At 42.5% G+C, this 13,587-nt stretch overlaps 1 protein-coding gene across 1 annotated transcript in view; it reads left to right on the top strand.

Annotated features, from left to right (window-relative positions):
* Window positions 1–13,587, top strand: part of GTF2E2 (general transcription factor IIE subunit 2) — a 92,364-nt gene that overhangs the window by 12,441 nt on the left and 66,336 nt on the right. The gene's annotated exons all lie outside the window — the stretch shown is intronic.

Below are 13,587 nucleotides of genomic sequence, written 5' to 3' on the forward strand. Positions count from 1 at the left end.
TGTGTAAGTGGGGCAGCGGATTCCAAAGCTACAGCTATTGTGGTGTTATATAGAGCGGCAGCGTCATCCGCATTGTGTAAGGAACTTATATCTGTAAGAGGGAGGAGGGATTCAGAGAATGAGTGTAGGTCAAGGTGTTTAAGATTCCTGCGAGGGTGTGAAAGTTTGTGGGGTGAGGATTGTAGACATGGAGTGAAGAGGGAAGAGAATGTGAGCAGGTTGTGGTCAGAGAGAGGAAGAGGTGAGTTAGAGAGGTTAGATAGGGAGCAGAGGCGGGTGAAGATGAGGTCCAGTGTGTGGCCATCTTTGTGGGTGGCTGTAGAAGACCATTGAGTGAGGCCGAAGGAGGAAGTGAGAGATAGAAGTTTAGTGGCAGCTGAGAGGGAAGTGTCAATGGGGATGTTGAAGTCGCCCATGATGATGGTAGGGATGTCAGCGGAAAGGAAATGAAGTAACCAGGTGGTGAAGTGGTCAAAGAAGGTGGTGGCTGGCCCTGGGGGGCGGTAGATGACAGCCAGTTGGAGGTTGGAGGGGGAGTAGATGCGCACAGAGTGCACCTCAAAGGAAGGGAGGGTAACAGAGGGTGGCAGTGGGATTGGGGTGAAGGAGCAGGTATCTGACAGGAGAAAACCAACTCCTCCACCATGTTTGCTGCTGGGGCGGGTGTATATAAATGATCGGCTCCGTCATGAAGCACTGAGCGGCGGGGCTTAGTTTGAACATTCGTTCTGTGCTGACAGTCTCCTTCAACATTGAAGGGAATTAAATTAAAAATATACAAAAAATGTAAATAAACCAAAATTTTAAATCAACTCCCTTTTTTTCTAACCAAAAAATAAGCATCTTTGGTAACATGCGCTTGAGGAAAGCCGATTTTTCAAAATGTAAAATTATTTAACATGTACGGTAAATGTCATAAAGAAAAACCTCTAAACACTGTGTCCCCCTGCAGCTGCTCGCTTGCAGTCATTGGGGCAGGGGGCCGTGATCAGTGGGCTCTTTCTGCTATAATCACGGCCTCTGCTCCTGGACTGCCATCCCGTTCTGCAGTGCATGTCCGGAGCAGTCTGTCACTCTGATTACAGCGCACTCGCTGTATATTGAGCATTGATTGGAAGCAAGCGACTGCATGGAGGACATAACTTTATCTTCCCGCTGCAGCCGTTCTTTCAGTTAGATGGCCGTATATGATTAAAATGATATTCACCTGAAGGTCACCTCTGTGGCTGTAGTTAAACACTGCTTGCTTTCACTTTATTTTTTTGATGACAGGTTCCCTTTAAACGAACAGCTGTGTCTTTTTAATTTCCCTTGAAATGTTATTCAACCCTTTTGCTTTTGGTTCATCGTCTGCGGTTTCGTTTTTATTACGTATTTGCCCAGTTTTCATGTATATACCTCCAATACACATGCATGCTCAGTTTTGCATGCACACAACACTAAAGACCCACTTACTATATATACAAAGCTTTAATGAAAATATAATAAAAAGGACTTACCTTGGCATTAAGCCCCTTTTTTTTTTATTATTATTATTTTTTTTCATTAAAGCGCTGTACATATAGTAGGTGGATCGTTTTTAGGGTTGTGCACAAATTGGGACCTAGATTTATATTTGAATACCCTGGAGAGAAGGGAATGCGACTGCCACTTTTTGTCCCTAGAAAATAAAAAAAATCAAACATTTAAATTCAACATGCTGAATCTTTCTTCCCTGACATCTCCAGGGTGACCCCATGCATATTGGATTTTTGGTCAGTGGGTACTGAAGACTTGACTCTATTATGTCTGGTGTCCCTAAATTTTTTTTATTCTGCACAATTACATAATTTGTCAAAGACTCTTGCAGTGTGTTATATGCTCACCATTAGGATTCTGTGTTTTTACACTCCCGACACTCTGACTGCTTAGAGTGCAATTTCCATACTTTGAATCATGACGTTCTCAATTGAGTGAAACGGAAGCGTAAGCAGCCAGCATCCCATATGGACTTGTTGCTTGACAGTGTAGAAATTGTGTACATAACATGTCTGTTAGGATTCAGCATATTAGAGCTCTTGACAATCAAAAGGGAGACAAAGATGTAAAAGTTTGTAAGGAATTAGTGTCTGCTTCCATCCAGAAACGCTTACCTCCGCTTGTGTGGTGTTGCAGTACAGCTATTTTCATGTCATTGGAGCACACACAACCCATCATCAGGCACCAGAGTCATACTGATTGAGCCTCAATGGGGACAGTGATGTTTTCGGTAAAGCAAAATATATAAAGCATAGAACTGGCTGACACACAGCGGGGGCAAGATTAGATCTAGAAATGAATGATTCACAAGATAGACTTTCCTAGAGCTGTCTGGTTAACAGACAGCAGGATTCCTGGCTAGCTACATGGTACAGTATGCCATAGGTTTCATTCAGATGTCCAGATCCAAATCACCCATACAAGTCTATGGTTCCAATAAATTCACACGGACGGCATCAGCATGCAGTCTGATTTCTGTACGCGATTAAACGGTTGGTCCTATCGAAAACGACACTCTGTGACTGCAGAATTGTGCATCCTGACAGTGCGCACACTGCAAGCTGTGAAGTTTCTCTAGTGTCTGCACCCGAGACGACAGTCATGTGTTCCTGAGATTGCGATATGCAAACTCCAGACCAGAATCTGACTAGACTGTTTCCAACTTTTCCAATTTGCTCAATGTGTATTGCGCAAGGTTGGAAGCAGAGTGGCTGAGAGTCTGCATATCGTTCTCAACGCATAAACCGCAGAATCCTCACAGCTCGCAGTGTACGCGCTGTGAGGATTCACAAGTCTGCAGTAACATAGAACGACTGCAGACTGGTAGCTTAAGACCAGACAATCCCTTTAAAATTGCAGTAGATATGAGAAACTGCCATTTATTTATCTTTCCACACATAAAACTCACTGATGGTAAAACTTGACCCAGTGACCAAACGCTGCTGAAACTCAGATGCAAAACACTGGTGAATGTCAGACATCCGAGTGCTTCTGGTGTATTTAGATAGCTGGTGAACGAGTGTTGGTTATGGCGCTCATTCAGTATTGTCAGCCCGTGTAAACATTCCGGATGTCACCTGAGCAAAACACTCAGGTGATGGGGTTCTTTAAGCTGGCACAAAATCCTCATTACCCATAATATATTGGATTGTGTAAATCGGATGTACTGCCGATAACACAATGCTAGACAGGACAATCATATTAACTATAAAGGGGTTCTCCGAGAATGAGAGAAATTGGCGTCCCTGATATAATGCAAATTGCAACCCATCCTAGTCACATGTCTGGGTGGGCTGCAGACTGGTGGCACCAAAGACCAACTGATAAGAGCAGTTTCACATGTGCCTCACAGCCCTGCATGCTCTGAGGATTATATATAAGTACGTTATCAGAAAATGGCGTACCTGTTGTTTAAATCAGGTTTTTGTGCGAAATATATTTTTTGGTAATCTTTTTCCCCTATGTTACAATCTGTATTAAAAATAGAAATCCTGCCAATTTCACACTGGCCACTGATGAATCAACCATGTACTTACAGACAATGCTGGGATTCCAACCGTATGTTTGTTTTTTTTATTGAAGTGTCTAATGAGCGTGTGCAATGGTCATTGTGAAGTGAGGAGGATCAGCTGTGATATTTTCCAGTTTTTTGAAGGATGCAGCCAGGCCCTTCAGTGTTGGTTGGGTAAATTGGGGCTTCTGTGCTGTGGGGTGCACTTATATCATGCTGGACAGCCCACCTGATGTAAAAGTATGGGTGTCATCAATAAGCTGGAAGCCACACACTGTGCACTACATGTATCTGTTTGACTGGCGCCCTATGCAAGCCTCATCTGTGGGCATTTTTAATGCTAGGCAAGCACCCCATCCATGAATTGGTATGTCTGTGAGAGATTAGGGCAAACATTAACTACTCACAAACCTACCGATTCATGGAGGGGGTGGTCGCCTAATATTAAAAATGCCCACAGATGAAGATTGCTGCCCCCCGCCTTTAACGTGGTGGTCTCCTGCATCCTTCTAGTGCATAGGTAATCTGACCTGAAGTTGGTAAGGCTATTTCTTCTGTGCTTTTTTTTTTTTTCCCAGCTGTGCATAGAGGTGTTATTTGGCATTGTACTTGTGCCTCTGCTTTTAAGGAACACAAGAAGCAGGAGTGTAAGAAAGTTCAAAATTCCTTGATGAAAATAACGGGATAATATAAGCATGTTTGGTATCGCCACGCACGTAAAAGTCTGTTCTATTAAAATATGGAATTAATCCAATTGGTAAACACTGTGAAGAGAAATAAAAATCAGAATGTCAGAATTGTTGGGGCTTTTGTTACCTCATCTCCCTAAAAAAATGTAATAATAAGCAACCAAAGCATTGTAGGTGCACACAGTTATCAATAAAAACATCTTCTCACTCTGCAAAAAAAATAAGCCCTGAAAATGGCGACGTAAAGCAAGCAAAAAATCTCCACAATCAGACTGACTCGGGCATCTGTGTTTTCAGGTCATTTATACTGTGCTGAGGACGCCGTAAAACCAAAATCCAGAAAATCGTGGCGGAATTGCATTTTTTTCACCTTTTCGTCACATTTGGGATTTTTGTTTTCCCCCGTGTTTCAGTACTTGGAAAAGTAAAATGAATGGTGTCATTCAAACCTGCAACTTGTCCCCTAAAAACAAGCCTCATGTCTGACAGAAACAATTATGGCTCCTGAAAAAGTGTAAAGGTTAAAAAAGATGATGTGGGAAAAAAAGCATTGCCAAATAAAAAACAGTGTATGTATGTAAATAAAATACACACGGTATGTAAAATGCAAACCTGATGTAAAGAATAGGTCATTTTCTGATGAGAAGTCCCCTGTGTCAGTATCATCAACCCTCCTAAGCTGGTTGATGCTATGGGCACACAGGTCGTCAGAAGCTGAATAAAGGGTTACTGGCTGCCTGTGAGATGGAAGCTGAAGCACTGTAAGAGGACGCCTGCAGATGTGTTTAACCCCTTCACGACCTATGACGCCTACGTAGGCGTCATGAAATGCAGTGCCCAAACGACCTATGACGCCTACGTAGGCGTCATGCTATAAATAGCCCCCCTGCGGGTCGGGTGACCGGGGTCACTGAAAGGTCACCCGACCCGCACACAAAGGACCCTTCAGAGTTAACACCTGGGGGTGTGGCTTAGCCCCCACGTGCCTACGATCGCTCTGATTGGCTGTTAAAAGTGAAACTGCCAATCAGAGCGATTGTAATATTTCACCAATGAAAATTGGTGAAATATTACAATCCAGCCATGGTCGATGCTGAAATAGCATCGGACATGGCTGGACACCGAGACCCGACCCCCCCACACCGACTGACGGCACCGATCGGCTGCCGCCACCTTCTGACGGCACCGATCGGCAGCCGCCGTCATGATCTCCCCCCCCCCCGCCTTCTCTCCGCCCCCCCAGCCCTCCGATCATCCCCTCTCACCCTCCGATCACCCCCTCACCCTCCTTTGTGCCTCCGATCTCCCGCTATCCGTCCCGGTGTCCTGCCGTCCAGCGTCATGGGCGCCGCCATCTTGCAAGATGGCGGGCGCATGCGCAGTGCGCCGAATCGAATCTGCAACGCTGCAGATTCATTCATTTATTTTGATCACTATGATAAACTTTCATAGTGATCAAAATAAATAAAAAGTAAATCACCGCCCCCTTTATCACCCCCATAGGTAGGGACAAATAATAAAATATATTTTTTTTTTTTTCCATTAGGGTTAGGTCCAGGGCTAGGGTTAGGGTTAGGGTTGGACTAAGGGTTAGGGTTGGACTAGGGGTTAGGGTTGGACTAGGGGTTAGGGTTGGACTAGGGGTTAGGGTTGGACTAGGGGTTAGGGTTGGACTAGGGGTTAGGGTTGGACTAAGGGTTAGGGTTGGACTAAGGGTTAGGGTTGGACTAAGGGTTAGGGTTGGACTAAGGGTTAGGGTTGGACTAAGGGTTAGGGTTGGACTAAGGGTTAGGGTTGGACTAAGGGTTAGGGTTGGACTAAGGGTTAGGGTTGGACTAAGGGTTAGGGTTGGACTAAGGGTTAGGGTTGGACTAAGGGTTAGGGTTGGACTAAGGGTTAGGGTTGGACTAAGGGTTAGGGTTGGACTAAGGGTTAGGGTTGGACTAAGGGTTAGGGTTGGACTAAGGGTTAGGGTTGGACTAAGGGTTAGGGTTGGACTAAGGGTTAGGGTTGGAATTGGGATTAGGGTTGGGGTTGGGATTACGGTTAGGCTTGTGGTTAGGGTTAGAGTTGGGATTTCGTTAGGGGTGTGTTGGGATTAGGGTTGTGGTTAGGGTTATGATTAGGGTTGGGATTAGGGTTAGGGGTGTGTTGGCGTTAGGGTTGGAGATAGAATTGAGGGGTTTCCACTGTTTAGGCACATCAGGGGCTCTCCAAACGCGACATGGAGCCACCATTTATTCCAGCCAATTTTGCGTTCAAAAAGTCAAACGGTGCTCCCTCCATTTCGAGCCCCGACGTGTGCCCAAACAGTGGTGTACCCCCACTTATGGGGTATCAGGGTACTCAGGAAAAATTGCACAACAACTTTAGGGGTCTAATTTCTCCTGTTACCCTTGGGAAAATAAAAAAATGGGGGCTAAAATAATTATTTTTGTGGAAAAAAAAGATTTTTTATTTTCACGGTTCTGCGTTATAAACTTCTGTGAAGCACTTGGGGGTTCAACGTGCTCACCACACATCTAGATAAGTTCCTTGGGGGGTCTAGTTTCCAAAATGGGGTCACTTGTGGGGGGTTTCCACTGTTTAGGTACATCAGGGGCTCTGCAAACGTAACATGACGCCCACAGACCATTCCATCAAGTCGGCATTTCAAAACGTCACTACTTCCATTCCGAGCCCCAACGTGTCCCCGAACAGTGGTCCCCCCCCCATATATGGGGTACCAGCGTACTCAGGACAAACTGGACAACAACTTTTGGGGTCCAATTTATCCTGTTACCCTTGTGAAAATAAAAAATAGTGGGCTAAAAATCACTTTTTGAGGAAAAAAAAAGATTTTTTTATTTTCACAGCTCTGCGTTATAAACTTCTGTGAAGCACTTGGGGGTTCAACGTGCTCACCACACATCTAGATAAGTTCCTTGGGGGGTCTAGTTTCCAAAATGGGGTCACTTGTGGGGGGTTTCCACTGTTTAGGTACATCAGGGGCTCTGCAAACGTAACATGACGCCCATAGACCATTCCATCAAGTCGGCATTTCAAAGCGTCACTACTTCCCTTCCGAGCCCCAACGTGTGCCCAAACAGTGGTCCCCCCCATATATGGGGTACCAGCGTACTCAGGACAACCTGGACAACAACTTTTGGGGTCCAATTTATCCTGTTACCCTTGTGAAAATAAAAAATAGTGGGCTAAAAATCACTTTTTGAGGAAAAAAAAATATTTTTTTATTTTCACAGCTCTGCGTTATAAACTTCTGTGAAGCACTTGGGGGTTCAAAGTGCTGACCTCACATCTAGATTAGTTCCTTAGGTGATATAGTTTCCAAAATGGGGTCACTTGTGGGGGGTTTCCACTGTTTAGGTACATCAGGGGCTCTGCAAATGTAGCATGACGCCCACAGACCATTCCATCAAGTCTTCATTTCAAAGCGTCACTACTTCCCTTCCGAGCCCCAACGTGTGCCCAAACAGTGGTCCCCCCCACTTATGGGGTACCAGCGTACTCAGGACACACTGGACAACAACTTTTGGGGTCCAATTTATCCTGTTACCCTTGTGAAAATAAAAAATAGTGGACTAAAAATAATTTTTTGAGGAAAAAAAAAAATTTTTTATTTTCACAGCTCTGCGTTATAAACTTCTGTGAAGCACTTGGGGGTTCAACGTGCTCACCACACATCTATATTAGTTTCTTGGGTGATCTAGTTTCCAAAATGGGGTCATTTGTGGGGGGTTTCCACTGTTTAGGTACATCAGGGGCTCTGCAAACATAACATGACGCCCACAGACCATTCCATCAAGTCGGCATTTCAAAACGTCACTACTTCCCTTCTGAGCCCCAACGTGTGCCCAAACAGTGGTCCCCCCCACATATGTGGTACCAGCGTACTCAGGACAAGCTGGACAACAACTTTTGGGGTCCAATTTATCCTGTTACCTTTGTGAAAATAAAAAATAACAGGCTAAAAATTTATTTTTTGAGGGAAAAAAAATTTTTTTATTTTAACGGCTCTGCATTATAAACTTCTGTGTAGCACCTGGGGGTTCAAAGTGCTCACTATGCATCTAGATAAGTTCCTTAGGGGGTCTAGTTTCCAAAATGGGGTCATTTGTGGGGGAGCTCCAAAGTTTACGCACACAGGGGCTCTGCAAACACAACATGGTGTCCGCTAACGATTGGAGCTAATTTTCCATTCAAAAAGTCAAATGACGCTCCTTCCCTTCTGAGTCATGCCGTGCACTCAAACAGTGGTTTTCCCCCACATATGGGGTACCAGTGTACTCAGGACAAACTGGACAACAACTTTTGGGGTCCAATTTATCCTGTTACCCTTGGGAAAATAAAAAATAGCGGGCTAAAAAATCATTTTTGAGGAAAAAAAATTATTTTTTTATTTTCACTGCTCTGCGTTATAAACTTCTGTGAAGCACTTGGGGGTTCAAAGTGCTCACCACACATCTAGATAAGTTCCTTCGGGGGTCTAGTTTCCAAAATGGGGTCACTTGTGGGGGAGCTCCAATGTTTAGGCACACAGGGGCTCTCCAAATGCGACATGGTGTCCGCTAACGATTGGAGCTAATTTTCCAATCAAAAAGTCACATGGCGCTCCTTCCCTTCCGGGCCTTGCGGTGCGCCCAAACAGTGGTTTATGACCACATATGAGATATTGATGTACTCAGGAGAAATTGCCCAACAAATTTTAGGATCCATTTTATCCTGTTGCCCATGTGAAAATGAAAAAACTGAGGCCAAATAAAATTTTTGTGAAAAAAAAAAAGTACTTTTTTTTTTTTTACAGATCAATTTGTGAAGCACCTGGGGGTTCAAAGTGCATACTATGCATCTAGATAAGTTCTTTGGAGGGTCTAGTTTCCAAAATGGGCTCACTTGTGGGGGAACTCCAATGTTTAGGCACACAGGTACTCTTAAAACAAGACATGGCAACCGCTAAACATTCAAGCATATTTTACATTCAAAAAGTAAAATGGCGCTCCTTGCCTTCTGAGCCCTGCCGTGCGCCCAAACAGTGGTTTATGACCACATATGAGGTATCAGTGTACTCAGGAGAAATTGCCCAACAAATTTTAGGATACATTTTATCCTGTTACCCATGTGAAAATGAAAAAACTGATGCTAAAATAAAATTTTGGTTGGAAAAATTAAAATGTCCATTTTTTCATTCCATGTTGCTTTAGTTCCTGTGAAGCACCTGAAGGGTTAATAATCTTCTTGAATATAGTTTTGAGTAGCTTGAGGGGTGCAGTTTTTAGAATGGTGACACTTTTGGGTATTTTCTGCCATATAGACCCCTCAAAGTGACTTCAAATGTGAGGTGGTCCCTAAAAAAAATGGTTTTGTAAATTTTGTTGTAAAAATGAGAAATTGCTGGTCAACTTTTAACCCTTATAACTTCCTAACGAAAAAAAATGTTGTTTCCAAAATTGTGCTGATGTAAAGTAGACATGTGGGAAATGTTATTTATTAACTATTTTGTGTCACATAACTCTCTGGTTTAACAGAATAAAAATTCAAAATTTGAAAATTGCAAAATTTTCAAAATTTTTGCTAAATTTCCATTTTTTTCACAAATAAACGCAAAAATTATTGACCTAAATATACCACTATCATGAAGCCCAATATGTCACGAAAAAACAATCTCGGAATCGCTAGGATGCGTTGAAGCGTTCCTGAGTTATTACCTCATAAAGGGACATTGGTCAGAATTGCAAAAAATGGCCTGGTCATTAAGGTCAAAATAGGCTGGGTCATGAAGGGGTTAAAGGGAGTCTATCAATAGGATCGCCCCTCCTAAGCCGTCTATATGGGCATGTAGGTCATAGGAAGCTGAATTAAAGGATTATATGATATCTGCGATCTGATGGTTTATTCCAGAGAAATATACATATTTTTTTTTATATGTAAATTAGCTGTTCTCAGGACTATGAGCCGGACACTTTTCTGCATTAGGCTGTGTGCACACGCTGCGGATTTTGCTGCGGTTCCGCAGCGGTTTTGGCCGCTGCGGACCCGCAGCAGTTTTTGCTGCGGTGTACAGTACCATGATTCCCTATGGGAATCAAAAACCGCAATGCAGACGGTGCAGAATTTTCCGCGCGGATTATCTGCGGTTTTCAATCCGCAGAAAGAATTGACATGTCAATTCTTTCTGCGGATTCTCCTGCGGTTTGCCATCTCCATAGAGGAGATGAAAAACCGCAGGACAAAACCGCAGAGCAATCCGCAGGTAAAACCGCAGGTATTTTGACCTGCGGATTTTACAAAATCCGCGCGGATGAATGCGCACCTAATCCGCAGCGTGTGCACACAGCCTTAGAGTCTGTCTGCAAAGATTATATTACATGAAGGGGCGTTCCCAGTGTGAGACATATAATGACTGACATTATGCTCGCTTGATCTCGCTGCAGAGCTGTGTGTGATTATACCTGACACATCTGCAGGTTCCTCTCCGCTTCCATCTCACAAACACAGGGTCACAGTAATGTTGCAATACAGCAGAGCTGTAGAACTGCAGCAAATGTGTTTGTAAGGAGACAAATTTAATTTCTCCTGTTCTGTGTTATATAGTCAGAGATGACTCAAAGTAGGTAACCTCACAGGTAGGAGAACTTTGACTATATCACAAGTGTTTTCATTTTAGATCAATTACAGTGTCTTAGGCATAAGACATGCACTTTAGAATTATGGTATGATAGTGCCATCTAGTGACCATCCAACAAAATAACATGCTTTCATTTTGATTTATTGAGTCAGTCTATTCCTGAACTTATTTATTTATAATATTATTGATTTGCAATTGCACGTTAAAGAGTTTTTTGTTTAACCCTATACACATTCATATATGCATCAGCATCTTCAGGAATTATCTGTCTTAATTCAAATGTAATTGATAAGTTTCTGCAAATTTCACACGGCTATCGGTGTGAAAAATTTTCTGCCCAGTGATGGCAAAAGTATTCTCCGAGTGATACCTTTATTGGGTAACCAGAAATTAATATGTTTGCAAACTTTCAGGGCACAGAGGCTCCTTCAGGCAGGGTTACAGAGAAATTACTGGTAATAAGAAAAAGGCACAACATTTAACCGGTATTACAGCTGAACATTTGTTCATGAGGTGGGGGTGATGACTCCTAACATGGATACAACTAATGTTGCGCTGTTTTCTTATTAATCTATTAGTAATCTGCCTGAAGAAGGAGCCCCTGTGCCCTGAAAGCATGCAGACATATATTATTTTCTGGTTAGCCAATAAAGGGATCACTCCGAGAATACTTTTGTCATCACTGGGCAGAAAAGCATTTACATCGATTTTTCTGGCTAGCACAGTACCACAATATAATTTATTGTACATGGATATAGGGAAAGCTATATTGTATACCTTGCTGCTACCTATCAATAGTTGAATTTTAAACATGCCTCCATATTCCAGTTTCCATTCCTGAAATGTTAAGTGTTTTTATAATGAAATAAACATTGTTTTAAAATTGTATTTATTAGTCACTTCAATTGCTTTGTTCCTTAATATTATTTTGGGAACAAACCCTGTGTTCTTAGATTTGTCAATAAAGTGCAGCCCACTATTTATGGGCATATTCTATACTATTGACACAATTTGTAATGTCAACCCAATGTGTCCTCGTGTGAGGGTATTCTTTAATTGATCAACGTCACCAAAGATAGGATGTGACTGTCTCCCTATTTTTTTTCCTATGCTGTAAATCTAGAAAATTTTTAATGCCCCTACAATTTTGGCACATTTTCTTTTTCTTCCATTGGACATAGGGCTGGGTCGCAAAAAAAAAATACACACATTTTTGCAAAAAGGAATTGCTTGCACCAAAATTTGTAATACTTACTGCTCATCAGAGCTGGATTCTGTGCTTTAGCGGCAGTGATATTGCACACTAGCATTACCTATATTTGTACTCCTCACGTGGGCTAGTCGGAAGAGAGAGCAGGTCACGGTATATCATATACTGATCTCATATTGTCCTGTGCACAGAGTATACCACAGACAGTATAATATAGGACTGGAATACAGCTCTGGCAAAAATTCGGAGACCACTTCCAAATGTTATGCTTGTCCGATTTTTCTCTTTATAGGTATATTTTTGAGTAAAATGTAAATTGTTCTTTTATTCTATAAACTACTCCGAATTTTCAAGCAATACATTTTGTATTTTTTTTTCTAAAAATGAGAAATGGTCAAAGTTACAGTAAATAAAAGAACCGGCGCTTTCAGACCTCAAATAATGCAAAGGAAACAAGGTCATAATCCTTTAGAAACAACAATACTAATGTTTTATCTCAGGAAGAGTTCAGAAATCAATATTTTGTGGAATAACCATGATTTTTAATCACAGCTTTCATGTGTCTTGGCTGCTTTCCACCAGTCTTTTCACACGGCTTCTGGCGCTAAAATGTAAGCATTTCTTCTTTGTGTGATGGCTTGTGACTATCCATCATCCTCTTGATTACATTCCAGAGGTTTCCAATGTGGTTCAGGTCTGGAGATTGGGCTGCCCATGGCTGGGTTTTGATTTGGTGGTCTTTTTTTGGCAAGAGCTGTATGATTTACTCTCCCTACAGACATACTATGTTATACTGTATACAGGATAATAAGTGATGGGATATGTTCTGAATACCACGTATTATGCTGTATATCATCTGTGTGCATTGCGTTTACCATCTACAAGATATCACATGTTACGGGATTATATATGACATGTACATAGTATAGTAATGATATTCATAGTATAACCTATACCACTCCCATTATCACATACATTGTAGGTGATGCAGTGATCAGCCCTTGTATTGTAGTGTCCGCGGTCACTCTGCTCAGGCTCCTTGTGGGTCATAGCTGCAGCTTGGGCCTTCCTTGCAGGTGACACTGGAGACAATGAGCTCACACTAAAGTGTGATCTGATCCATGTGAAGGTTCAAAGTCTTATAGAGCCTCTTCTGAGCCACAGTGGATGCTAAAATACTGAATCGTGCTCAGGATTGACCTGGACGCAAGTTGTTACGTCATGTCTATATAGATATCTACCACCCCAGTGCGGTGTCCTAGTCCCTGGTCTCTTCCATGTCACGGCTTCCACTCAGCGCTAATATTAGCCCCACCTACATGGACATGGCTAATATCGACTTCAACATTCTGACCAATATCTGAATCGTGCAACAGAGAAACATCAAATTTATTCTATTAATCGCCCAGCACTAACTGGGCACATAACGTTTTTTAAGTCTGCTGTGCTGATGAAAATTGTCATTCTGGTGCTTATCTTAGCTATGTGTTCCTCCTTTGTTGATGTGTGGGTTAAAAGGAATCTTTAAGCAGGT

This window comes from Dendrobates tinctorius, unplaced genomic scaffold (genome assembly GCF_039654945.1).
Source record: "Dendrobates tinctorius isolate UK_male_01 unplaced genomic scaffold, ASM3965494v1 ptg000011l, whole genome shotgun sequence".
Classification (NCBI taxonomy): Eukaryota; Metazoa; Chordata; class Amphibia; order Anura; family Dendrobatidae; genus Dendrobates; species Dendrobates tinctorius.